Source organism: Mustela nivalis, assembly GCF_964662115.1.
Source record: "Mustela nivalis genome assembly, chromosome: X".
NCBI classification, from domain to species: Eukaryota; Metazoa; Chordata; class Mammalia; order Carnivora; family Mustelidae; genus Mustela; species Mustela nivalis.
In genome coordinates this window covers 119,820,555-119,848,384 of record NC_139040.1, presented here as the reverse complement: position 1 = coordinate 119,848,384, position 27,830 = coordinate 119,820,555, and the positions used below count along the sequence as shown (strand labels likewise).

The following is a 27,830-nucleotide window of genomic DNA, read 5'->3' as shown; positions in this document are numbered from 1 at the left end:
ATAGTATATTCCATTGTGTGAGCAGGGGAAGGGAAGAGATGGACAGAAAAATAAAAAAGTTTGTGAACTTAAGTTGTTTTAAAGTCTATTTCGTAGGGGTGCCTGAGCGGCATAGTCAGTTGAACATCCAACTCTTTGTTTTGGCTCAGGTCATGATCTCAGGGTTGTGGGATCGAGCCCCATGCCAGGCTCCGCTCAGCATGGAGTGCTTGAGATTTTCTCTCTCTCTCTCTCTCAAAAAAATAAATAAATCTTGAAACATCGATCTTGTATACTATTCTTTCCAAACAAAGGTGAGAAAAGAAGTACTTCTTGGGGGATTACACTTTGATAAGAAGCCTGGACCAGCATTCCTCTTGGTAAAGAAGACAGAGGCAAACAAATGGCATTTGAGTTTTGGTCTTCCATTATTCAAACTTTCCTTAAAAATGACAGCACGGAAATCTTAAAGTCTGCTCAGAATAGGAGCCAATTTGATGGGAGAATCTGCAGATTTTCAAGCAGTAAGTTGATCTGTGGTGGCCTTCAACCCAGGAGTGAGGAATTTTCTGTTTATAGTCTTGACTCAAAGGAGATCCAAATTTGCCCCACCCTGGAAGTGTATCACTAGGGGGGGGGGATTTTCAGTGTTTAAATGGCTTATAATAAGACCACATTGAAATGTTCTTTTTTTTTCCTTGCTCTGTGAAGATAAATGCAAAGTGCGGGACACTGATTCTACAACAGGCAAGAGAACGGCGCTCCAAGGGCATGTGCATGGACGCATCCACCCCACATCGTACTGGCCGAGAGCTCTGCACTGAGGGAGATGCTCTGGCCTATTTCTGCATGAAGCAAAATCAATATGGGCGAACCTGAAAACCATCTGTTGGGAGCCTCTGGAAAGGCAGATGAAAGAGGAGCTGAGAGACAAGGGTGAAGACTTGGGAAACAGTCCAAAGAAGCTCTTTTGACAACTCAAGTCATTACTTAACATGACATAGACATCTTGGAGGCCCCAAGAGAAGCCCACGAGCCCTGTCTGAAGGGGCCTAGAGCCAACATGGGGCAGACACAGTTCAAAGCAAACCTCTGGCATCTCAAAATGTTCCTACACCTTTGTTCTCTTGGGTTACACCTTGCTAGGTAACCCTCTTCTCTGAGATTTTTCTGCCATTTCCTGCTTTTCTCATTCTTTAGCCACCACCCAGCTCCCTATGGGTGGAATAATAATTTAGCACAAGTTCAATTTTTTTGAAAATGTTTTGCAGTAAAATCTTACTGCTTTTGTTCTCTGTGGCTAGAGGGGTGGTGGCCTGGTATGACTGTCCCAATTTGAAAGGCAGGGAAAATAAGGATAATGGATCAAGTGATTTGCCAGAGATGAAATGAATGAGATTAGCACTCATTACTTTTTATCCCAGCAACTGAAATAAATACAAGGACTAAACTGTAGCAATTATTTAGGAAAGCACTGGAAAACATCATTCTTTGTGATTCTTGTGAAATGAATGTGGTAACAGAGAAGGTGGCTCTGCCAATTTTTAATTCAGTGAAGGTTTTGAACATATTTCTGATTCCTTTGACACATCCCCAGTTTTCTCATGCATAAAATGGAGCTAATATAGTAATTAGTATCTACCTTGTAGGATGGTTGTAAGGATTAAATGACTTAAAGCATGTCGAGAACTTAGAACATTACATGGCATCTAATAAGCACTCAATAAATTTATTAGTATTATGCTTGTTGCAATAACAACAACAGTTTATTTTAAAGTGACAACCTTAATATTCAAATCTTCCAAAAATTCATACCAGAAAATGCCCCGCTGCAAAGGAATTATACTGGTTTGTCTGAGAACCTTACTAGAATAAGAAAATAAGGGGTAGAGATTGAGTTAATGAGTGGTCCATCACTCTTCCAGAACATTTTGGAAATTAAACTCTTCATTTTAGGGTTTATTTGTATTGGGTCCAGCTGCGCCTTTGGGAAAATGGAACCCAAATGTGGCAGGTGCCATTCTTGCTCCTACCTACCTGCTCCCCATTGTAGCACCCCATTTCCCGACCACTAAGAGTGCACTGTGATCAGGTTCTGATGTGACACCAAATTTATCTGTGACTGCTAAAGCAGTCAATCTGCTTGTCACACCTGTGTCACCTCTCAAATATAAACCTCACAGGTCCTCTCTCCCTTCCCATAATGTCAGCCCAGGTTTGTTTGTTTGTTTGTTTGTTTGCTTTTTACCTCTCCTACTCTTCCTGTCCCTCCCAATCCTTTACACAGTGTTCGCTGGAATTCTGATGTCCCCTTCCATAGCAAGCAACCCTGCAGATGCCGGTTCCTGCACCAACTAGAGGTAATTGAAGCCTGGCTCTCCGATGAAGCTCCCTACTTCCTAGAACTCCCTTAGACAGATGTTGTTTATTCTACTGCATTTCATGAAGATGATACCATCATTCACTTCTCCCCCATATTTATATGAAAACCTTTATATAAAAAACTTCTGGGGAACTTCCACTTTCAGGAAGATGGAGTGGATATACTTTTCCTTATTCCTCCCACTAGGTACAACTAACAACCCTAGACATTAAATGTAAAACAAACATAAAAAGCCTCTGAAAGGTGGAGAAAGGAAGGCAGACTAGCCAGGGAGCTCTGACCTTGAAGAACAACAATGTCATGAAGTCTGTGAAGTTTCTTTTTGCCTCCTATAGCACAGAATTGGAGCTGAAGAAGCTGACAGTCTGGAGCACAGCCAGGGTACACACACGCGCGCACACACACACACACACACACACAAAACAAAAAACAACAATAACAAATAAAAACCTGCTATTGCCAGTCAAAGTACCACGAAAGGGACCGTCTCACAAGATGGAACATTTAGAAAATAACTACTTTACTCTGGTCAAACACCACAGAAAGAACTGTAGTCTAGACTTCCACCATTGCATGGCTGTAACTGGGACCCCTCTCACCAGAGCAGTCAGAGGAAGCTGAGTAGGGAATAGGCAGCCATGTCTTTCTTCCCCACTTGGTGGTAACAAACACACATCCTGTGCAGTGTTGGTGGAAATCAGGTGGGAAGCCTGGAACCCTATCTTCACCCAGCCAGAATGAGGCACCTCTCTCTCCTCCCCCCTGGGAGTCCTAGTGTAGTTTCCCCACTATCCAGTGGTAAGGAGACAACCACCCCAAGTGTCAGGGAAGGCTTTGTGGGGAATTGGAACTCCCCTAGGATGACAACAGAAGCTAAGTGGGGAACCGGAATTTCTACTCACCAAGCAGGAATAAAGTGCCTCTCCTGCTTCTGCCTGAGCAGTATCAGGAAGCCAGCTAAAACAGAAGGTTTCAGTAAAAGCCAGAGTACGACAGCAGAAGTGTCCAGGTCTCAGTAAAAAAAAAAAAAAAAAAAAGAAATCATTCTTCATAAAAAGAACCAGTAAAATCTCAATTTGAATAAAAAAGACAATCAAAAGATGCCAACACAGATGGAAAAGCTGTTAGAATGATATGACAAAGACAAAAGCAGCCATCATAAAAATGCTTCAAAGAACAATTACAAACAAGACTAAAGCAATGAAAATGCAAGCAGTATCAGCAAGGAAATAGAAAGTCTCAGCAAAGAGAGAGAAGATATAAAGAAGAACTAAATGGAAATTGTAGAATTGAAAATATAGGGACCAAAATTAAAAACTCAACAGATGGGCTCAATAGCAGGATGGAAAGGAGGATAGAGGACAGAACTGGTGAATCTAAAGAAAGAACAACGAAGATTACCAAATCTGAATAAAAGAGGGAAAAAAAGACCAAGAAATATGAACAGAGTCTCAAGGAACTATGGGAGTATAACAAAAGGTCTAACATCTGGGTCACTGGAGTCTCAGATGGAGAGGAGAAGAGGATGGGGATGGAAAAATGCTAAAGAAATAATAGCTGAAAACTCTCCAAATATGGTGAAATAAATAAATCTATAAATTTCAGAAACTGAGCAAGCCTCAAACAGGATAAAACCAAAGAAACTGCCACACCACATCATATAGTAGTAGAACTTCTGAAAGTCAAAGGTGAGGATAAATCTTGAAAGCAGTGAGAGAGAAACAGCACACTACCTATGGGGGGAAATAATTCAAACAACTGCATGTTTCTCATCAGAAATCATTATTAAACTGCTAAAATAAAACAGTATGTTTTTCATGTACTGAAAGAAAAAAGAACTGCCAATCCAGAATTCTATATCCAGTAAAATTATCCATCAAGAATGAAGAGGAAAAGAGGAAATCAAGACATTCTCAGATGATGAAAAACTAAGAGAAACTGTCATCAGCAGACCTATCTTAAAAGAGTGACCAAAGTAAATTTTTTAAACAGAATAGATATGATAAAAGGAGTCAGAACATCAGGAAGGAAGGAAGTACAAGAGAAAGAGAAAAATGTGGGTAAATACATTTTCTTTCTTTTTAGTCTTCTCAATTATGTTTCATAATTGAGGCAAAAATTATAAAACTATCTGATGGGTTTCTAAATGTATGCAGAAAAATATTTAAGACAATTATACTCTAAACAAAGGAGAGTAAAGGCAGCTAAGGTTTCTGTACTTCACTAGAATTGGTAAAAATGACTAGCAGATTCTGATAAGCTATGTATATATAATGCAATGTCTAAAGCATCTACTAAAAGGGCTATACACAAAAAAAAAAAAATAAAAGGGCTATACAGCATACACTCAATGACTCTATATAGCTACCCCAAAATTAAATTCTAAAAAATGTTTACATAACCCACAGGAGGGCAGGGAAAACAAAATAGACATGATACACACAGAGAACAAATTAAAAAAAAATGAAATGGAGACTGAAGCCTTAACAGGCCAATAATTACATTAAATGTAATTGGTCTAAATATACCAGTTAAAAGACTAAAATTGGCATAGTGGATTGAAAAACGTGACACAACTATAATGAACTTCAAATATAATGACATAGGTAGGCTGAAAGTAAATGGTGGGAAAAGATATACTATGTAAACAGTCAAAAGAGAACAGAATTGGCTACATTGATATTAGATAAAGTGAGACTATAAAGTAAGAAAATTACCAGACACAGAGGGGGACATTACAAGACAATAAGAGTCAACCCACCAGGCACACATAGCAATCTTAAATGTGTATGAATCAAATGACAGAGCTGACAAATCTGTGAAGTAATAAAATGATGTAATTGAAAAGAGAAATAGACAAATCTAGCATCATATTTAGAAGCTAGAGTACCCCACTCTCAGCAGTTGATAGAACATCTAAACAGGAAATCAGGAAGGATGTCAAAGAACCCAACACCACTACCAAGCAACAGGATCTAATGGATATTTATACAACACTTTGCCCAACAATGGAAAAATACACATTATTTTCAACTGTCCATGGATAATATATATAGACAGTATTCTGGGCATTAAAAAAGCCACAACTTATTTATAAGAATTGAAATAACACAAAGTATGTTCTCCAACCATAATGGATTCAAACTAGAAATCAGTAACTACAAGATAATGGGAAAATCTCCAGTTAGAAATTAAACACACTTCTAGGGGTGCCTGGGTGGCTCAGTGGGAAAAGTAGTACAACTCACCCAATATGAAACAAATAATATGAATAGCCCTATAGCCATTAAAGAAATTGAATCTATAATTTTAAAACTTTCCAGAAAGAAATCTGCAGGCCCAGATAGCTTCATTGGAGAATACTACCAAATGTTTAAAGAATTAACACTAATTCTATACAATCTCTTCCAGAAAATGGAAGAGGAAGAAACACTGCTTAGTTCATTTTATTAAACTAGTATTAACCAGATAATAAACCAGATAAAAAGAGTACCAAAACAAAACAAAACCCCTCTCTTTCATAAATATAAAAACCAAAATCTTTAACAATATTTTATCAAATAAATTTACCAAGATACAAAAGGAACCATACACCATGACCAAGTGGGGCTCATTCCTAGGATGCGAGGCTGGTTCAAATTAAAAAATCAATCAGTGTTGGGGCACCTGGCCTCTGCCTTCTGCTCAGGTCATGATCTCAGGCTCTTGGGAACGAGCCCCACATCGGGCTCTCTGCTCAGCAGGGAGCCTGCTTTTTCCTCCCCTCTCTCTGCCTACTTGTAATCTCTATCAAATAAATAAATAAAATCTTAAAAAAAATAAAGAAAGCCCAAAATTTAAAAAAAAAATCCATCAGTGTAGTCTACCACAATAACAGTAAAGAATATAAATCACATGATCATGTCAAATAATGCAGGGAAAACATCTGACAAAATTCAACATCCATTCACAATAAAAGAATAATCTCAGAACTAGGAATAGAGGGGAACTTCCTCAACTTGATAAAGAACATCTACCAAAAGACTACAGCTAATAATTAATGATGAAAGACTGACTGCTTTCTCCCTAAGACCAGGAAGAAAGTAAGAATATTTGCTCTTACAACTCTTATGCAACATAGTTCTGGAGGTTCTAGCCAGTGTAATATGGAAAGAAAAAGAAAGGAAAGGCATAGAGTTTGGGAAGAAAAAAATGCACCTTCCCTATTTGCAGATGACACGATTGTCTAGGTAGAAAATTCCAGGAAATCTACAAAGTACTCCTAGGACAAATAAGTAAGTTTGAGAAAAGTGGCATGATACAAGAGGAACTTACAAAAGCTGATGACATTTCTGTATACTAGCAATGAGCACACAAACACTGAGATTAAAAATACAATATCATTTATGATTCCTAAAGTAAATACTTATGTGTAAATCTAAGAAAGTGTGTGTGGGACTTTTATGCTGAAAACTACAAAACACTGATGAAAGAAATCCAATAAGATACACATAGACATACCATGCCCACGATTAAAAGATTTAACACTGAAAAAAAGTCAGCGCTCACCAACTTGATATATAGGTTTACTGAAATTCCTATCAAAATCCTAGCATAACTTTTTGTAGATATGGACAAAATTATTCTACAATATATGGAAAGGTAAAGGATCTAGGTATAAAAACAGTTCAAAAGAAGGATAGGGGCACCTGGATGGCTCAGTCAGTTAAACATCCAACTCTTAACTTCAGCTCAGGTCATGACCTTGGGTCATGGGATTGAGCTCCTCATTGGGTTCTGTGCTGGTCATGGAGCCTGCTTGGGATTCTCTCTTTCCCTCCCTCTTCCCCCAAACCTCTCTATCTCTCTCTCTCAAAAAAAAAAAACAAAACTGATAAGTTGGACTTCATTAAAATTACAAACCTTTGGGCTCTGTGAAAGGATGCAGAGGCAAGCTATAGACTGGGAGAAAATATTTGCAAAGCACATATTCAGCAAAGGACAGCATCTAGAATACATGAAGGACTCTCAAAACCAACAGTATAATACAAACAATCCAATTAAAACATGAGAAAAGACATGAACAGACATTTCACAGAAGAGGATATGCAGATGGTAAGTAAGCACAAGAAAAGGTGTTCAAGATCATAAACCATTAGGAAAATGCAAATTAAAACCACCATGAGGGGTGTCTGGTTGCCTCAGTTAGTTAAATGTCTGCCTTCAGCTCAGGTCATGACCCCAGGGTCCTAGGATTAAGCCCCACATTGGGCTCTCTGCTCAGCAGAGAGCCTGCTTCTCCCTTTCCCTCTGCTGCCCCACTGTTACTCTCTCTCTTCTCTCTCTCTCAAAAAAATAAATTAATTAAAACTTCAAAAAAAAAAAAACCCCAATGAGATATTACTGCCTCTATCAGAATGGCTAAAATTAAAAACAGTGACAGCACCAAATGCTGGCAAGGATGCAGAGAAACTGGTTGACTCAAACTATTGCTGGGAATGTAAAATAGCACAGCTACTCTGGAAAATAGTTTGATGATTATTTGAAAAAAATGAAACATGCAAGTATCATATGATTCAACAATTGCACTGCTGGGCATTTATCCCAGAAAAATGAAAACTTACGTTCATGCAAAAACCTGTACACGAATGTCCATAGCTGCTTTATTCACAACAACCCCAAACAGGAAACAACCCAGATGTCCTACCACAGGTGAATTGTTACACAAGCTATTGTACTACTCAGCAATAAAAAGGAATAAACTATTGAGACACAAAACCACCTTGGATGAATCTACAGGGAATTATGCTGAGTGGGGGGGAAAACCAATCCAAAAAGATTATAAGTTGCATGATAACATTTATATAACATTTTTTAAATGACCAAAATTCTAGAAATGAACAGAGTGATGGTTGCCAGTGGTTAGGGTTGGGATGCAGGCAGGGGTGGGAGAAAAGTGGGTGTGGTTACGAAAGGACAATTGAGGGATCCCTGTGGTGATGAGAATGTTCTGTATCTCTACCATATCAAAGTCATTATCTTTGTTGTGATTTTCTTACCACTGGGAGAAACCCCAAACCTCTCTTTATTATTTAGCTGCATGAGAATCTATGATTATCTTAAATAAAAAGTTTGATTTAATTAAGAAAAATTTTTAACTCCCGTTTTGAGTCGTTATCTTCTGAGTGTACCACTATCTTTCTTCATCACCTTCATCTACCAGATGGGAGCTGATGGTGACTTGGAATATAGAGGAAGTGGTAAAAATGATGAGAGGTGGGCTGTTTCTCGGTGTAATTTGAAGGTAGAACCAAAAGAATTTGCTGATGGATCAAACATCAGCAAATAAATTAATTTGTGAATAATGAATGAATAAATGAATCAGTGAAATAAATGGAGGGATCCAAACATAACTCCAGATGTTTCCCAGGCCATTTGAATGATGGATTCATTATTTACTGAAATGGGGAAGACTGAAAGAGGAGCATGTTGGAAAATTGGGAGTTTGGCTTTAGATAGATTGAGTCTGAGATTCCTAGTAGAGTGAAGATGTAGAGCAGGCAGCTGGATACATATGCCTAGAGTTAAGAAGAAAGATTAGCTCTGGAGAATCAAAGGAAGGACCCATCAGCACGTGGATAGTATTTAGTTATGAGTTTAGATAAGATTGCCTAGGTAATATAGGTATAAGAGAGAAGCAGTCTGGTCTGAGACCTGGAACTCCAAAGTTTAGAGACCACACACATGAGGAGAAAATAGCAAAGACACTGAGAGGCAATGGCCAGTGAGACAGAGGAGAGCCATGAGAAAGTGGGGTTTGGGAAACAAAGTCTTAACTCTTGGAGGGTCCCTCCTTCATCTTTTTCATTAATGCACTAGCCTCTGGCTTCATATTCAGCCCTTTTAAGCACCATATATATTTAGGTTCTCCCCTAAATTGTTGTCTTCATCAGTGAGCCCTCCCTTGAAGCTCCAACTCATAAAATTCATTGATTGTTCGACACTCTGTTGAAAGAACATATAAGTACCTGTTCTAGTTATTTATTAATGCCTACCAAATCACCCATAAACTTAGTGGCTTCAAACAGTAACAATAATTTATTATCTCTCTCAGTTTCTATGGGTCAAGAACTTGAGATTGGCTCGGTTGGGCAGGTTTTGGCCCAGGATCTCTCAGATGAATACAGATGGCTGGGGTGGAAATCATCTGAAAGCTCACTCATTCACAAAGTTTGGCACCTGGGCTGGGAAGACTCAAAGCATCATTGGTCCAGGTACACCTCATCAATCTTGGAGTTATACAATACACAATGCAATTGCAGGGTACGGCATTTTAAAGCATAAATAAAGTTGGTATCCATCACCATTCAATTCTCCAAGCTGGCACAGTCTAAGTAAATACCAGAATTCAGTGGTTTGGAACCAGAACCAGATGTTGGTTTTCCAGAAATGGAACAAAATCTTACCAGATAGGATCACATTATCCCTGTGTGTCTATCCCGGGCAGTCTATCTTTCTGGAATGCTACTGTAGCACAGCAAAAATCATTTATCCCAATCCCTAAAATCACTGCATCAGTCATATGACATACAATAAGCAAAATTCACCATGTTGACAGTCCCTGTAAGCCTCTCTGGGAACTTTGGAGAAGACTGTCATTGCGTGAGCACCTACACATCAGGCTTATCGAGCGTTCCACTGTACCAAGACAAAACACCTTGGTTTTTACACTTGTTGTCCTATCCTAGTTTTTATAGTGCCCCCTTTACTTACTTTCGGAAGTGTCTGATTAGTTGAGATATATGTATTTATTTACATATATATTTATATATCGATATAATAAATATGGTATTTAATAAGTATTAATTTTAGCTAATTATTAATATTAATAAATATATATTTAACGCTTGATATATGATATTTGATTCTAGCTATCTAGCTGTTTATCAGTCTATCTATAAAATTTATTCTTCTCTGCAGTCAGATGGTTTCAGAATTGGGCTAAAGGTGCACATTATTTCTCCAGAGAGCAACAGACTGATGTGTCAACAAAGGGTTCTGGAAGAGAAAAGAACCAGCCTTTCCCTGAGTGTGAGGGGCAGGAGACACATAGGAGCCCAAGGTGTTTAATGTCAAAAGGGAATCCAGATAGATACTAAATGTGAAGTCACCATTCTCGTAAGAGCAGTAAGTAAGCTATGGAAGTTCTCTTAACCCGTCTCTGCTTACTTGACTTGCCTTAACTAATACTCGCCACCAGAAGCAGGACTAACACCCAGAGCCAGAAACTGCTCAGGGCTAAAAGGCTACTCTGTCAAATGTCAGGATGCTTCTGTTGTCATGCCTGAGTTGAATATTTAGCCAAGAGTGAGGTAAATTTGTTCTCAAAACTGTTTATGCTTATAGTTGTTATTAGACCACTATAACCTAATTAGATGTGACCTAAATCGATATAAAAAAGACAATAAAAAGCTTGAGAGTTATTGGATAGACTTGACTAAGGCAGACTGCTGGAGGTTAAAAAAAAAAAAGCTAATGGTCTAGATGTAGTAGATTCAGGTATGAAATATTAGGAGAAAATCAGAAAACTCTAGAGAGAGTCAGTACTCATATTTCCTTAAAAATATGAGGAAATTTTAAGTTGTGGCTACTCAGCATCTTTTAAGATTTATTTATTTATCTTGGAAGGGAGGGTCAGAGAGAGAGAATCTCTAGGAGACTCCCCACTGAGTGGAGAGCCCAACAGAGGGCATGGTCTCATGACCCTGAGATCTGGAACCGAGCTGAAAAAATCAAGAGTCGGACACTTAACCAACTGAGCCACCCAGGTGGCCCGCTACTCAGCATCTTTGAAAACACTTCTCTGTCTGGAGAATTTCCCTTCTCAAAGTCATAATTCATTCTCCCAGCCTCCCTTGAGGCTGGGGAGCAGACATGTGACCTAGGCTCTACCAATCAGAATTTAAAGTGGGAGTGAATAAGCTCGGTGGGGAGTTGGCTGAGGGGTGGGTGGTGGTAGAGGGTCTATCTTTCTGGGAAGCAGTGATAGCAGGTTTTGGGTGTTCAATGAGAGGAAGAAGTATGCAGGGCAGATATGTAGATATGTTAAGTTGAGATGTATGTTAGGCCTCCTAATCAAGACGTCCAGTAGCTAGGCAGGTATATATACAAGTAGGGAGTTTAGAAGAAAGGTCTGAGCTAGAGATACCAATGTGGGAAGCATGAGTATCCAGGTGGTGCTTTAGGCCATGGGCTTGGATAAAATCACCTAGGGAGTGAGAGGCAATGACAAGAAACACGAAGACCAAGTCTGGGGGTACTCCAAAGATTAGAGGTTGGGAAGACAAGGAAGTATAGGGCAGGTGGGTGGGAAGGAGAAGCCAGTAAGAAAAAGGCAAACCAAGAGAGGGTGGCGTCTCAGAGACCAAATAAGGAGTTTAAAGGCAGAGATGGTGATCAACATTGTCACTATTGCTGATGGGTCAAGTTGGATGAGGTCCAAAGACTGGCCAAGGGATGAGGCACCATAGAGACCACTAACATCCTTCATAAGAGCAGGTTCACTGATTTTTCTTTGGCCACCTGCAGTTCAGAAATCATCATGGTTTTCCCATTCAGGGACCGGTGGGGGCTGTTGGGACGACTCTGTCAGCTCCCCCCTCAGCTGGATGGGCTGTTGTTGATGTTCTTCCCCCACATTGGACAACTATTGTCAAGGCTGGCTCCAGCAGCTCTTTGTTGGGTACGATGGAAGTCCTTTTAGCCGGTTGACCCTCTCAGACCCTCTAAACACAGTGCCCCCCCAAGGGGGCCCATGAATCATCCCAGATGTTGGGAAAGACCCAATCAGTCCACCTTCATAGACGATCTTGTTTCTTCAAACCACAGACACTTCTCCCTCTTTTGCACCATCACCCGATGACCTTGTTTCTTACTCCACTGGAAATGTACTAGCAGTCAGGGAACAGTCCCTTAGGTTCCCACCACCACACCCACCAACCTCCCTGTGACTGCTTTCTCCCTCCTCTACAACAAATGAATTGTCTGTTCTTAGCTAAAGCTGACCCCTTACTTATGCACTGGTTCCCATCTGCACTTATAGGACCAGCTACATAATTTGGGGAGCCCAGTACAGAGTGAAAATTAGAGTCCCTTATTCAAAAATTATCCAGAACCCCAAGATACCAACAGCAGAGCATTAAACCAAGCAATGTGCCCTTCTGATGCCTTGGCCCTGAGGGACGGCACAGGTCACATGTCCAGGAAACCAGCCCGCAGCGCCATCCCGGAAATGATGCCTTATTCCCTGGGCTGCCTTCTGCCACAGAGAGAATCCTGGCTGTGGTGAGTGGGTCTCCCACTGAGGTAATCTGAGCAGGTACTTTGGGGAAGAGGCGCTGCCCTCCAGAGAAGTGAGCAACCCTGGAAACGAAGGCTAGGCAGCCAGCGGGGGGCCACTTCCATCCAGGGTCCTGAGACACTGCCTGGGGACCACAGCCACACACTGAACAGGGAGTTCCTTTGCCTTCAGCCCTACGTGCCTCAGGACAATGCACAAAGAAGCTAAGGAACCGCCAAAGCACTCCCAGGGCCAATCTGCCGGCCCATCGCACTCACGCCGTGTGGTCAGCACACCAGTACGGCTCCCAGGCTTGTCCCCGGGATCACCGCCTGGTCTGGGGACATCTAGTTTCTGCCGGCTGCTTAGCAACTCCACTTCTACTTCTTCCTCTCTGAGGGGAGCTTATCCTCCAGAGGCTAGAATTTCCTGGAACTATGGCTGGACAGTCTGGAGATGTCTTAGACCCACCGATCCACCTCCTTCCCTCCCGCCACCGTGGAGGCCTCCTTCCTGCTTGGGGGCTGGCAAAACCAGCCGCGGGGCTTTCAGGTCCCCTTTTTTAAAGACCAGGTGCCGATGGCTGCTGATACTCTGGCTCCAGCCTCCCACTTGGAGGAATCAGAGGACTCTCACTGCCCAGGCTGGCCGGGGGGGGGGGGGGTCTCTGCAGTTTAGGATGGGGGCATTGACTGGCTCTGTCCCCCGCAACGGCCTGCTCACCACTTCCTGTGCGGGGACTTTCTCCTTCCACTTGGGACACTCAGCCACCAAAGAGACGTCAGGGCTGGCTGACTTTCCTGAAGCTCCATCTTCCCCAGCAGAAATGGTCTCAGGAGGCAAAATGCCAACACACAAGCAGCGGTCCTCCGGACCCCTGGCCGGGGTGCAGCCACTTCCCCTCCCCCCCACTTGCCCCACTGTCTTTTCCCGGGGAGGGGGTCCAGCTGTACCCCACTGCCCGTTCTCACCTCCCTCCTCTTCTTGCCTCCAGGGCAGCAGCTTTTCATTTCCTAGTGGAGGCTCCTGAACACCTTATGCCCAGATGCCGGCCACTTCCCCCAGGAACACCCCACCCCCACCCCTGCTCCTCCTGGCCACACTTTTCTACGGATGATACACAATGGCCAGCAGCCTCCTCCCCTGTGGCATTTCTCTTCCCATCTGAACCCTTCATGGGGGTCGGGATATCTCCATCAGGGTGAAGGGCAGGCCCTCTGTGGCAGCACGGGCCCAGGGCGACTGCTGGGGACACCTCCTAAGGTCAGCTCAAGCGGCAGCCCCATTGGGCCAGGTAGGGTCTGGGGCTCAGAAGCTTCTGCCGCCTGGGCCAGGCTTCCGCAGAGTCCGGCCCTCTTCTTTCTGTGCCGTGACGCTCTTGACAGAAAGCAGTAAGCTGCTCCCGAAGAAGAGCACACATTCTGAGGGGGCGGTGAGCGGCGTGGAAACAGAGTGAAAGAAGACGGGCCTAGGCCCACCGGAGGGAGTGAAGGTGGAAGGGGCTGAGGAGAGGGCGCTGCGACCCCTCCGCTGGCTCAGCACTCAGATGTCAAAGTGGGGGGGGGGGGGACTAACAGCAACTTTGAGGTGCTGGAGGGGGACAGGGAGTCCGAGTCTGCGTTCTCACACTTTCGCAGCCTGCCCTCAGAGGCCTTGGTGTTCCAGGGCCTCTGCAAGGATGGTGCCTGCTGTCACCGCTGTGGCCCAGCTTGCTGGCAGGCAGAGACCTGGACTCTGGCATCTTCTCTGCCAGCAGGAAGCCCGGGAAAGCCACGTTTCAGAGTCCAAAGGGGCTTCCCTGTTGGCAGCCCCTAAATGTGGAGCTGGACAGGAAACAGCTTTGGATTCATGTTAAGGCTCCTGGCAGCCAGGGACCGATGTGTGGCGGACTCTGGGTACTGCCCGGTACCCTGGGTGTTGGGAGAAGGGAATCTCTGAAGTCCTATCAGCTTCCCTGTGTCCGGACGGTCTGTCCAGACTCACGACCCTCCTCTAGGAGGCTGCCCCACCCCCATCAGCCTCAGGGGACAGTGGGGAGCAGCAGAGATGTGTGGATATGCCCATATGCCCATGCTTGTCTAGGCTGCTCTGGCTCATAAAGGCAATGCCGAAGGCAAGGGGGCACACGGCAGGGTCTCTCGTGTGCGTAGGACCGGATGTGCTTTTCCAGACAGCTGGCCTTCGGCTGTCCTGAGCCTGGTGCAGGCACAGTACACGCTGGCGTGTTCACCTTCCTGGGTTTCCCAGGCCTGGCAGCAGGACAGGCAGAGCACCCACCGTGTTTCCACTCAGCACCGGGGCCACTGGCCTCCCAGTTGGACAGCGTTGGGCCTCTTGGGCCCTAGCAGGGGGTTAAGAACAAAGGGTGTGCTGCCCCCATCCAGGCTGCCTGTCTCTAGGGAAGCAGGCGGCCGAACCCCCTGGCAGGCACTGTGTGCTCAAGGAGAATGGGCAGGGCCTTCTGGAACATGGCCGGTGCCAGGCCTGGCTCCAGGAATAAGACTATGGGGCCCCGGGTTAGGCGGAAGGAAAATGGACCACCGTGGGCCCCGGGGGAGCTGGGAGCAGGAGCTGGCAGTCGCCGGCAGGCGGAGCAAAGGTGAGTGGGTTCCAGCACCTCCCCCTGCCACCGTTCAGGGCGGCCCAACAACCGGATGTTCCCGTGGGCGCCTCTCTTCTCACAACACTCTTACCTTGGCCCAGGCACGTACATGACCCCATCAGAGCCTCACAACAACCCCCAAGGAAAGCACAGTTTTCTCCACATAAGAGAACAAGGATGGAGGTGCCGAGGACCGAAGTGATTGGTCCTGCAGCTAGTGAATGGCAGAGCCAAGATCCAGACCCACGTCTGCTTGGATCCAGCCTCTTATTCACGCGCCCTGCAGTGGACCCCTGACCCCTGCCCCTACACAGCCTCCATGGCAGGCTTGTCACTGGCGAGTCCCCAGCACGTAGCGTGAGGCCTGCTATAGAAGCCACTCTCCAAAACTGTCTGGACTGTGCGGGGGGAGAGACAGGCAGCGTGGCCGAGACCCTGGAGGTCCACGGGCATCCAGTGCACGGAGCACAAGCCCCTTGCATCCTCTGGGACTCATTTCCAGATCTGGAAGCTGGGCAGGGGCCCAGCAGCTTCCTAGAGCTGTTCCTGCTCTGAGGTTTTGTTTCTGCCCTGAGATGTCCGTAACAAGAAAGAAAACTGGCTCAAGGACAGGATGCCTTCCTTGGCCCTGGGATCAGGCTCAGGGCTCCTCTAGAGCCACTCCAGCTGCAGGCAGGGCAGAACTGGTTCCCTCCGGCCTCGGCCAGGGCAGCTGGGCAAACGCTGAGCAAGAAAGATCCAGCAAGTTCTTCAGATCAACTGGAAAGGAAAATGGGTGCGATGGGTGTTGGCTAAAGCTCTGAAACGGGGAGCCCCACATCCTAGCTCCTTGGGTACCCACGCCCCCAGAAACTCACATAAACACCCTTCGGCCCCTTCTGCGGCTCAGCTCCTCGGAAGCAATGGTGAGCTAGAGCCGACCTGTGCCGCTTCACGGCGCCTCGAATCAGCCCACACAGCTTCCACTGGCCCACACTGGCTCACGAGAGCTGACTGTTCGATTTTCGGGGTTGAGTCAACTGGTTGATTTAAATAACAATGAATTAAATATATTAAGCAGGATTCCTGTTGTGACGAGTACTAGATGGTATATGGGAGGGACGAATCACTAAATTCCACTCTAGAAACCAAGATCATACTATATGTTAACTACCTAGAATTTATTTCTATTATCTTTTTTTAGAGAAGGGGAGAGGGGAGGAGAGGGCAGAGGGAGAGGGAGAGAGAGACTCTGTGGAGCCCGAGGCGGGGCTCCATCTCACAGCTTGGAGATCATGACCTGAGCAGAAATCAAGAGTCAGATGCTTAACCGACTGAGCCACCCAGACACCCCTGTCTGGAATTTTAGATAAAAGCTTGAAATGTGAAAATAAAGAATTAAATGGAATAAACATACAATTATATAAATTATATTAAATACATAAATAGATTATATTAAAAACAAAATCATTTATTAATTGTTGTGTTGTACTTTATCTCACCTATGATCTGGAGGGGTTTATACATCTTATATCGCTACAATGGGAATGCCACTCATTGCCATGTACCTCCTTCTAGCTCCTCGTCATGTTGGGAGCTTTTTCCACCATGAAGGTTGGCAAATGAGGCTTTTGATTTTGAGCAAGAACTGGTGTTTCCCATTTGCCGGCAGCCCAATAGAGAGAAGGAAGGGCAGATAGGCCACCTTGGCCCTCCTCTCTCCAACCAGAAACACCTACCATTCTGACTCTGGCAGTACTGGCCCCTGCAAAGCCACCTCACTTCGAAAAAAAAAAAAAATCTGAGCCTTTATATGTTTTTTACAGAAAGAATTAAAAAGAGAATTATTTAGAGATTAGTAGCTACTAAAGATGATAAGCACTGATATGAAGATAAAGTCTTTAAAAAAAAGATAAAGGCTTATCTCATGACACGCATCATTTCTGCTGCTTGGAGAATATCGGAGTTCTTCCCAGGAAAAGAACAGACCTGAGTTCCTATCCCTCCCTAACCATCGTGCTTGCTCAAGGATGCCCTTGCTCCGTTCTAAGAACAGGATCATTAGGGCAGAATTACCCGGAAAGTCAAATGAGATCACTGACATAAAAACATCTAGCACGGTGCCTGACCTAGAGGAAGAATTCAATCCAGAACTTGCGGGGACTGGTGCAAACTAAAAATGTGGGACACCTTGCTTAAAAAGCAGGGGAAATGGTACTCAAACACAGAGATTTTTCCTTTCTTTCTCATTCTGTCTCTTGACTTGTCATGGGGCTTTTATTTGCTGCTTAACGTCAGGCTACATAGAAAAAATGAAGGGTTTAGATTACTAGCATAAATCTTGCTGCACACACTTGGGCCTGGTCTCCCACTGGCCACCTTGCCTAGCCATGGCCCTGAGACCGGGGGTGAGCTCCGAGCAAGTCGAGTCCCACCTTCCATGGGTGTGTCTCCTAAGTCCACGGCGGACGGATGGCCCTCAGGGATCTTGAAACCTGCGCACCAGAGCACACAAGGTACCAAACTTGGGGTGGATGAGAAGCCTGTCTCCACCAGAACGCAGCGTCCGTTAAGCTGCCTGGACGTGCCGTGGCAGTGCCAGCGCTGGGCCAAGATGGCTCCCACCACAGCCTGCCCTGAAACTCCCCAGGGAGTAGGCACCTGAGCTCACGCAGCCTGTACCAAGGCCCCCCGGGAGCGGATGTTGACAGCACAACTCAGCACAAGTCAGGCCTGTCTTCTTCCTTCCACCTTCCGCTTCCCACCCAGCTGTTTTTCTGGTTGTGGGGCAGGGATGTGGGGGAGGCCAGGTGGGTCCTGCGGCACCAGACCGCCGGAAGCCAGTGTCTAAGAACCTGCCCCAGGATGATGGACAAGGCAGGACCGCGCATGAGCTGAGGCTCCAAGCCCCTGGCACCTCCCAAGTTCCCCTTTTTTATTTACAAAAGTCCAAGTATCAACAATCTCCAGAGGGCAACAACAGAGCATGGAACAGGCCTTTCAGAGTGTGGGGCCGTGCCTCCATAGGTCGCAGGCCCGTGACGCCAGTCCCAACCACTTGCCCTCCTCAAGGACCAAGCCCAGCAACTATCTCCTCAATTTGCCCGTGCGCACTGGAGAAAGCTGGACCGCTGTGCAAACACACCATAAGTAAAAGCTCCGACACTTCACAACGCACACGCATCCCTCAATTCCACATCCAATGCCACAGATTGCACTAATGCATTCATTCCCTTTTGCACTCAAACTTCTAGAATGAGCCATCTGTGCTGGCCATCATTGTTTGCCCTCCACTGTTTCCACCCCACCCCAATCAGGTTTTATCAATCACGCCATCATAAGCGCCGTTGTCACTCCCTCTGGGTTCTCCACTACCTTTGCCGCTTACAGACGGTCAGCTGGGGCAGCCTGCTCTCCGTGGGTATCCTGTGGGGCAGCGACAGTACCCAGCAAGTGTCGCTTCACACACTGCACCTCTGCATCTGGGTCGATGTCCAGGGCTCTTGCTGTCTGTATGCCTGTCTGTCTCTCTCTCTCTCTCTCTCTCTCTCTGTCTCTAAGGCTGAGAATGGGACTTGAAATGAACTCTCCACGACCTGACCTATCCGGCCCAAAGCCTCTCTTCTTGGAGAACATCTCAGCTCCTTCAAAGATGCAAGGGAAGAACCAAGATGTGTTCCCTTAGGGCGCTTGGTGGCTTTTTCTCTCCTCTTCGTTTCTCATCAAAGAGAATGCCACGCAGATGCTTCATGACCACGTCCAAGCTCGCCGCACTCCGAACATTCTCAAGTCATTGTTACTACAAGATGTTTATCTGGAGACAATGGTTTGAGTTCCACATTTTTCTATTGCTATTTTGGACTTTAAGCATAAGCACCCAATTCAAATTAGGGCCAAGAGTGTGTTACTGTTAGTTATGAGACACCCGGCTCTCCTCTAATCACGGCACCCATTACAGCCTTTAAAAACCAGAACTGTGGCCTCTTCTGTAAGACTTTCCTTGAGATCACATAATCATCTTGTTCTTTAAAAAGGAGATGGTTGGCAAATTGGCTACATGTATCGGCAGCTGGTCTCACTTTCAGGAAGTCCGGAGGGAAGCCCATTTGATTTGAAATCCTTCTGGAGTGTTAGCCATATGTGGTACATCACAGCTCTCTTCGCACTAGACTTCTATGAGAATAAAAAAAGAGAAGAGAAAACTATCTTATTTTTCTGTGTATGACCTAATCATCTTCGTGTTCCCTCCTGCTTACTAACAAAGCAACTTTTCAACTTTTCAATCAGTCATATCTTCATGTCTCCCAGTTTTAAAACTTCTCTTTCCATTTAAAAGGGTCCCTTTCTGGGCCAATCTCCCTCACATATATAAAGAGCTCTTAAAGATCAAGAAGAAAAAGATCAAAAGCAAAATTAAAAGATGGACAAATATAAAAAGGCAGTCTGGAGAAAAAAATGAACAAGTGATCCTTTTTTTAGGGGGCAGGGGAGAGGGAGAGAGAGAATATTAAGCAGGCTCCACACACCCAGTGCTGAGCCTGATACGGGGCTCAAGCTCATAACCCTGCAATCGTGACCTGAGCTAGAATCAAGAGTCGGACATTAACAGACTGAGACACCCAGGCACCCTCAAATGATTCTTAAATATAAGGATATATGTACATATATTGCTCATCTTCACTCATAATAAACTAAAATTACAGAAAGACTACATTTCTCATCCATCTGTTGGGCAAAACCCCACAGACTTGACAAAAACCTTTGCTGGCATGGCTGTGGGAAAACAGGCACTCTCCCATGCTGCTGGTGGAAGCAGAAACTGCCATAGCCACTCTGGAGGGGGGTTGGCACGATGTAACAAAATTACACCCTCTCTGTTTACTGCTGGAAACAGAGTCATTAGCATCTTGAAATCTAATCAGGTTAAAGAGCCAATTCCAGAAACGCAGAACCGATTCAGAAAATTCACCCTTAAAATTCTGTTCCTCTAGAACCACTCTTGGTACCAAAATCCATACTAGTCAGGGTTCTCCAGAGAAATAGAGCCAATAGGGTAGATAGATAGATAGATAGATAGATAGAAAGATAGAGTGAATTTATTATAGGAATTGGCTCACGCAGTTATGGAGACCAAGAAGCCCCACAACCTACTCTCTGTGAGCCGGATGGAGGCCCGGGAAAGCTGGTATAATGCAGTTCTGGTTTGAAGGCCTGAGAACCACTGAGGCCCAACAGAGTAAGTACTGGTCCGAGTCTAAAAGGCCAGAACCAGGAACACTAATGTCTGAGTGCAGGAGAATGTGGATGTCTCACCTCAAAGAGAGCAAATACCCTTGCTCAGCCAGGCGCTCAAGGGATTGGATGGTGCCGAGCCGTGAACCGAGTTACTGAAGACAGCTCCTCTCCGCTCAGTCTACTGATTCAAGTGCTAATCCCTTCCAGAAACACCTTCGCAAACACACCCAGAAATACTGTTTTGCCAACTGTCTGGACACCCCTTAGTGCCGTCAATTTGACACATAAAATTAAGCATCACAAAGATGATGGGCAAGGGATGGATTATAACACACATTATGATACTTGAAAGGTTTCAGCAAAAGGAGGGAGGGAGGAGGAAGATGGGGGAGGGAGGCAGAGGGAGACAGAGGGAGGGAGGAGGCAGAGGGAGAACAGAGTTGAAAGAGAGAATGATCGAATGACGTCAGGAGAAGTGTTAGGTGACTCTGAGTGAAGAGGTTCCAGATGATGATGACATTACTTTTTCAACTTTTCTTACTATTTGACAAGTTGAAAAATAAAAATCTAGGGGAATATCTGAGAAAAAGTCCCTTTCTGAGCTCCACCCAGCTCAAGGGACAGGGGTGTGGGCAGAAAGGCCGAGACCTGCCACGTCCTCATGTCATTCTTTGGGTCCTGGCAAGGCCTCGGGAGCAATGGCCTCCCTGTCCATCTGCCCCCGTTCACGCTGCTGTCTCTGCTGCCAGTGTATACAGCTGGCGACTCCTAGATACTCAGGGCCCCACTTTTGCTCTCCTGCCTCTTACACAAGCTGTGTATCCTCCTGAAGTCCAGCTGGGACTCCCCAGGGCCCTGAGCTTCAGGTCACTCTGTCCCTCGGTGGCCCCTCCTCTGGGGGGCTCACCAGCCAGCACTGTGGTTACTGTTGGCTTCCCTCCGGAGAGGGCCCTTCTGGATGCCCTCCCTGCTGACCCCAGTGTTAGGCCAGCCAGGAAAAGGGCACCCTTCTGCACCCATTTCATGGGCCAGCACTTTGTCACATGGCCCTCAACCTCACTGCAAGAGAGGCTGGGAAATGTGATCCCCGTGAACCCAGGAAGAAAAGGTCTGATGAGTATTTCTAGACCGGCTGTGCCATAATTGCCTAGAGAGGCTAGGCGAGACCAGCACTCCCTGAGGGCTCAGACCAACCCTGTCGGATGTGAGAAGGGCTGGGGACAGGCTGACAGATGAGGGAAAGGGTTGGGGAGCAAAGCCTGAGGGCTCCCAACAATTCAGGGGAGGACTGGACCTTGCAGGCGCACTGCTTATGGCCCCCAGGCAAGTCAGCCTGGTTGAAAACCTTAGGACTTGGTGGACATAAAGTCTTGGTTACATTAAAAGAGAATTTGATTTTTTTTAAAATGGGCATCACTTGGACTATGTCAGGGATCCATCTAATATCTAGATCAGGGCTTCTCAACCTTGGTGTTTGTGACACTTGGGACGAGATCGTTCTTCTCCATGGGAGCTATCCCGTGCTCTGTAGGACATTCAGCAGCAACCCCGGCCTCCATTTCCGGTATGAGATGCTTGTAGCACCCACTCCTGAGTTGTCACAACCAAAACGTCCCCAGAATCCTCCGGGGACAAAACCACTGTCATCTGAGAGCCAGGGTCTCCATGGATGTCAGAATCCCACGGGGAGCTTTTCCAAAACCGGTCTCCCAGGCTCCCCTGTGGGGGAAAGGGGCTGATGTGGAAAAGTTGAGGAGGGTCTGCCCTGTAAGCGGGGCACAAAGCAAAGGGTCTCGCTCTCGCATTAAGTTCTAATTGAATTTTAATCTGATAAAATGGGCTTTACAGAGAACATCTCAGGGCCATCTGCTGCCGTGGTGGTTCTCCATGGGAGCAGTACCCGTCCCCCATCAACAAGCCTGGGGGAAATGCCGAGGCGTTTGGCGATGATTCTAATGTCAAAGACTGGAGCCTCTTGCTAGCATCTCGTGGGTGGAAGCCAGGGATGCCAAACAGTGTGCAGCACACAGGACAGTCTGGAACAACAGACTTCTGTTCTGCCCAAGCTGCCATTCGAACTGCTGTGTCAAAACCACGAGAAGCACAAGCAAATTTAGAGCCGTGTTCACTACCTTGTGAAAATCCTGTTCGTGCAGGATAGCTGTAAATCTAGGATTACTAGGTTCACCTATGATACAAGCTTCCAGAGGGCTTAACTTGCCCATAGATTTCTGAAAATCATGCAGTGAACAGATGCTGTTGGAAAATTCCCTTGGAGTCAATTTTTCATGCCCAAGGACAGACCAGGCTTTGTGGGGCCCGAAGCTCTGCAGAATCTGGTGGGAGAGAGTCCTTTTAAAAATCATACAAAATAGGGGCGCCTGGCTGGCTCAGTCGGTTAAGCATCCAACTCTTGATCTCGGCTCAGGTCATGAGTTCAAGCCCTACATTGGGTTCCATGGTGGGTGTAGAACCCACTTTAAAAAAATCACACAGGGCGCCTGGGTGTCTCAGTCAGTTAAGCCTCTGCCTTCATTCAGGTTATGATCCCAGGGTCCTGGGACTGAGTTCTACATGAGGGTCCCTGCTCGGCAGGGAGTCTGCCTCTCCCCCGCTCATGCTTTGTCTCTCTCTCTGTCAAATAAATAATTAAAAATCTTTTAAAAAATACAAAATAACAAATAGCATGGAGGACATGGGGAGTTAGAGAGGAGAAGGGAGTTGGGGGAAATTGGAAGGAGAGGTGAACCATGAGAGACTGTGGACTCTGAAAAACAATCTGAGGGTTTTGAAGGGGCGGGGGGTGGGAGGTCGGGGTACCAGGTGGTGGGTATTAGAGAGGGCATGGATTGCACGGAGCACTGGGTGTGGTGCAAAAATAATGAATACTGTTATGCTCAAAATAAATAAAAAATAAATTTTAAAAAAGTACAAAATAAGAAAATTAGGTACAAATGTAAATATTTACTTAGAATAAGAACAAAACATGCAAAAAATTATAAATTCCAAAAAAAAGAACAACAAAGCTCCCAAACAAAAATCATAAAGTGACAGTCTTTTGGATGAATTAGCTTCCTGAGATATACTTATAATACTTTTTCCTTTTTTTCTAGATACTCTGATAACCTCTTCATGTGACAGTAATGTTACGATTGTCTACAGAAACAAGAGAAATAATTCAGCCTTAGCTCCATTGTGACTGATTGAAATTCTTCTTTTTATTACTGCTAGCTGGGGTGCCTGTAACACACAACTACACACACTGTCCGTACTGCCTAGAGTACTGCTGTAAGTCTGTGCATACGAGCATGGGAATCCCATTCCTATCTATTGCAATTCATCAAGGGGAAAAAAACCATATTATGTGCTTGTAATGATAAATGTTGCATTTATTAAGTGTATTGGTTTCCTACTGCTGCCAAAGCAAATGACCACAAACTGAGTGGCTTCATACAACATTCTCTCACTGTTTCGGAGGCCAGAAGTCCCAAATCGGGGTCTTTGCTCCCTCCAAAGGTTGGAAGGGAGACTCATTCCTTGCCTCTTTCAGCTCTTCATGGCTCCTGGCCCCTCTTGGCCTGTGGCAACATGACCCCCGCCTCCATCTTGATCTCCACATAGCTACTTCTGCGTCTCCGTGGGCCCTCTCCTCTACAAGGACACCAGCCCTTGGATTAGGGCCCCCTTTAATCCAGTATGACTTCATCCTAAATTACATCTTCAAGGATCTATTTCCAAGTAAGGTCGGCGTTATGAGGTTCCAGGTGGACATGAGTTTTGGAGGACACTATTCAAGCCAGCACACCAAGTATATCCTTGCCAGGAGAACGCCCATTTTGATTAGGCATCAGTGAGAACTGAATCCTCCCCTTGTGTCTGTTGATGGAAGAATTTTTCACAACATCAAGCTGTATGCTTTCCAGACCTTCTTCCTCCTCCACTCTGCGCGTATCTTTGGTACTTGGCGCCATAGGTCCAGTTGGCATCTCAATACAACTAGGGAAGTCTTTGTCACAGTGCCGCATGTGTTGGCACAGAAAGTAAGCAGAAGGATTCCAGAGCCACTCTTGGATTGGGATAACTAACAATAAATTAACTATACACACAAGTCACTGTGAACCACATAAATATTTCCCTTTAAGCATAAATTAAATGCACCCCTAACTCAAATTCCCCATAGCCCCATCTCATCTCTGGCCACTTCAGTGCCACCAGATGTGAAGGACGCTCTGCTGTCCACAACACGGAGCTTCCCAAGTTGCGCCTTGCTGAGGAGGGTGACTAACCGAGCTAGTCTGCCGGTACTGAGGAGATGATCTCGTGAGCTGAGGGGCTGCCAGTGCCCAAACCGTGGAAGTTCCAGGCCTACTGGGATGACTTGGCCACCTTAGCACACATCCTTACCTAGATGCATCTTTTGTACTGCTAATGCTTCTACCCTATGTTTGGGGGCACACATTTTGGTGAGCTGCTGTCTACCATAGTAACAGGTCCCTCAGAGAACAGAGGGGGCCAGCGTGCAATGTGGGGGGAGGGGAGAGGAGCAGTTCAGCAAATACAAAGGCCCTGAGGCAGAAGTGCATCTGGCATGGAGGAGGAAAAGCAAGGGGGGCAGTGTGGTTGGAATAGGGAGGTGAGGTAGAATATTCCAGGGCTATCTTCTCAGGTTCTCTCTCCAAGTGTGGGTTGTTCACTTCCATCCAACTGGCTACAATTTGCTTATAAAAAAAAAATGATGAAGATCTTGGCTAACTCCTTCACTACAACCCAGTTACACAGTCTGTGGCCTTTCCCTGGCTGAATAATTTGATAGCCTAACAAAAAGGTTAATGGGAACAAGCTAATGAAGCCTAAGCTGCGAGGCCCCTCACCTGCACAGACCCCTAATCAGCCCCGAAAGGGGCCTGGGCAACATGTTCACATGTCATGTGCTTTTGCAAAATTGGCAAAAATAAGGTATTCTAACCACATTCGGTTAATTCCTCTGTCTCGAGTTCTCCTTGCCCTCTGTCACAAATCTACTCTATACCTGGCAAACAGAGTTTGGGCCAGCTGAATGCTGACGAAAATGATTACATCATGTCCAGGCCTGCCCCAAAGACCAGAGAGACCTCTTATACCATACTCCATTTCTGCATTTCTCCCATCTGCTGACTTGATGTTAACATCCAGAGCCCCTTGGGAAGCTCTCCACTGGGGCCGGCAGAGCCTCTGATAGCCTGTGGCCCTGAAGGACCACATAGAACAGATTCTACCTGGTGATTCCAGAGTCCCTCCCCACAGCCTGGTGCTTAAAGCAAGAAATAAACTCTTGTGTTTAGTCACTGCGACCTGAGGGCTTCTTTGTTATATCAGCTAGCATAATGTTAACTAATACAGTCATCTTTTCAGGGAGACCTTCCTAGACTACTATATTTAAAATTGCAACTACTTCCCCTCCACTCCTCTACGCCCACTCCCTATTTGGCACTCTTGCTTAATTTTTCTTCATAGGCTTATCACCATCTGACATAGCATCTAGGCTTCATGAAGATGGGAAAAGTGTCTGTTGTGTTCACTATTGTACTTTCAGTATCTAGCCAATAGAAACTGCTGTGACAGTGGAGCTATTCTCTACCTATGCTGTCCTATGTGGCAGCCACTAGCCACAAGTGTCTACTGAGCACTTGAAATGTGACTAGTGTGAAGGAGAAGCTGAATTTCTAATTTTAGTTAATTGAAATTGAAATAGCCACATGTCACTAATGGCTAGCGTACTGGACAGTGCAGATATAGAACAATCGTTGAGTGTAGCCATCCAATAAGTTTTTGCTGAATGCAAGAATCAGTGAATGGATTCAACAAGCTTTTGCTGAGTCTGTTGTGTGCCACACGCAAATGAGACCCTCATGACTCAGTGCATTGGCAGAGGCTAACCTGGGTGATTCACTGAGATCTTCTTGAGTTTATTATTCTATGAGTGGCTAGCTCTGCGTTTGAGAAACAAACCCAAATGATTACCCTTCTCTGAGTTTAGATTGGACAAGATTCATTTCTAGAACATGTTATATTCCATCTGGGTGGGGGAACTCTTTCGCTGCCATTTACAACAGTAAAGCCAAGATAATATCAGAGAAGAAAGTTCCAGTGCTTTGTGTAGTGTGACTGGAGGATAGTTAGAAAGGCTTCAATCTCCAAAGAGCATCCTTCGTCTTCCCTTCTTCCATAGGTCTGAGCTCACCACTCAGAAGGTGATAATTACACTGTGGCAGAGATGGCATCTCATTTCTGAAAGCCATGTTACCACCTTCTTGGACACATGGCCTGACTACATTTCCCAGGTGTGTTTGCAGTCAGCTTTGGCCATGTGATTGAATTATAACCCGTATGGTTCCTCTGCAGGCTGTTTTTTTTTTTTTTTTTCTTTTTCCCTCTGGTTTTGAGATTGTCTCCTTTACTGGAGCACTCTGTAGTTTTACCACATTTTTTTTTTAAGGTGTGGATTTAATTGATCTTGCTTGGGAAAAGACATGCTTTGTTTAGTCTAAAAACTCATGTCTTTTTTTGGCCCCAGAAAATGTTCAGCCGCTATCTCTTGGAATATTGCTTCTCCCCCATTTCATTTCCCGTTGATTATTCATTCTGCAGCTTTGATTAGACATATGTTGGAACTTGCTCCAAATTACTTTTATAGTTCATTTCTCTTTACTTCTCTCTCTTTCTCTCCCTCTCCCATTCTGCCACCTGTGGAGTAATTTCCTCACAGGTACCATTAACGAAGTTTCCTTTTGCCATTGTCTACACGACTGTCCACTAATTTCTATGACTATTTTTCATCAGTAGAAACTCTATCTGGTTCTCAGTCAAATCTCTCCAGTCTTTTTTCATACTATTTGGGGTTTTCATTTTCGTTCTCTTTTATATATCTTCAACTATTTAAAATATACTTACGACATCTTCAAGATGATTCTATAATATCCAACTTGGGATGCTTATTCTCCAGTCTGCTGAACTTTCTAACTGACCCTCACCATGGGAGCATTATTCTATACAATCAAACTTTTATTGTGAATTCTTCTTTGGCAGGTTGGTTTTTTCCCCTGGAGTCCTATGAGTCACTACCTATGAAAATGGACCTGCAGAGTAGGTCTGCCTTTATTTCAGTTGGGAATTCTGGAGCTTTCAAAATGTTCTAGATCCATTTTTATGTTAGTTCTTTGGCTTGGGCTTCCTGTGCCATATAGGAAATGTGAATTCAAATTATACACCGAGTACAGGGTAGTCCTGGGCTTTTCATCTTCTATAGAGGACTTCTCTCAGCCCAGGGGCCCTGCCACTAGCATCCTCATAACTTC

The 27,830-nt window shown here is 45.1% G+C and overlaps 1 long non-coding RNA gene across 2 annotated transcripts in view; it reads right to left on the bottom strand.

The window, feature by feature from the left end:
- The window catches only part of LOC309856807, a 227,534-nt gene that overhangs the window by 17,896 nt on the left and 181,808 nt on the right, over window positions 1-27,830 (bottom strand). For both annotated transcript variants that reach the window (XR_014307361.1, XR_014307362.1), the window contains one exon: window positions 18,637-19,434. This is a non-coding gene — a long non-coding RNA (uncharacterized lncRNA). The remainder of the gene's footprint in view (window positions 1-18,636; window positions 19,435-27,830) is intronic.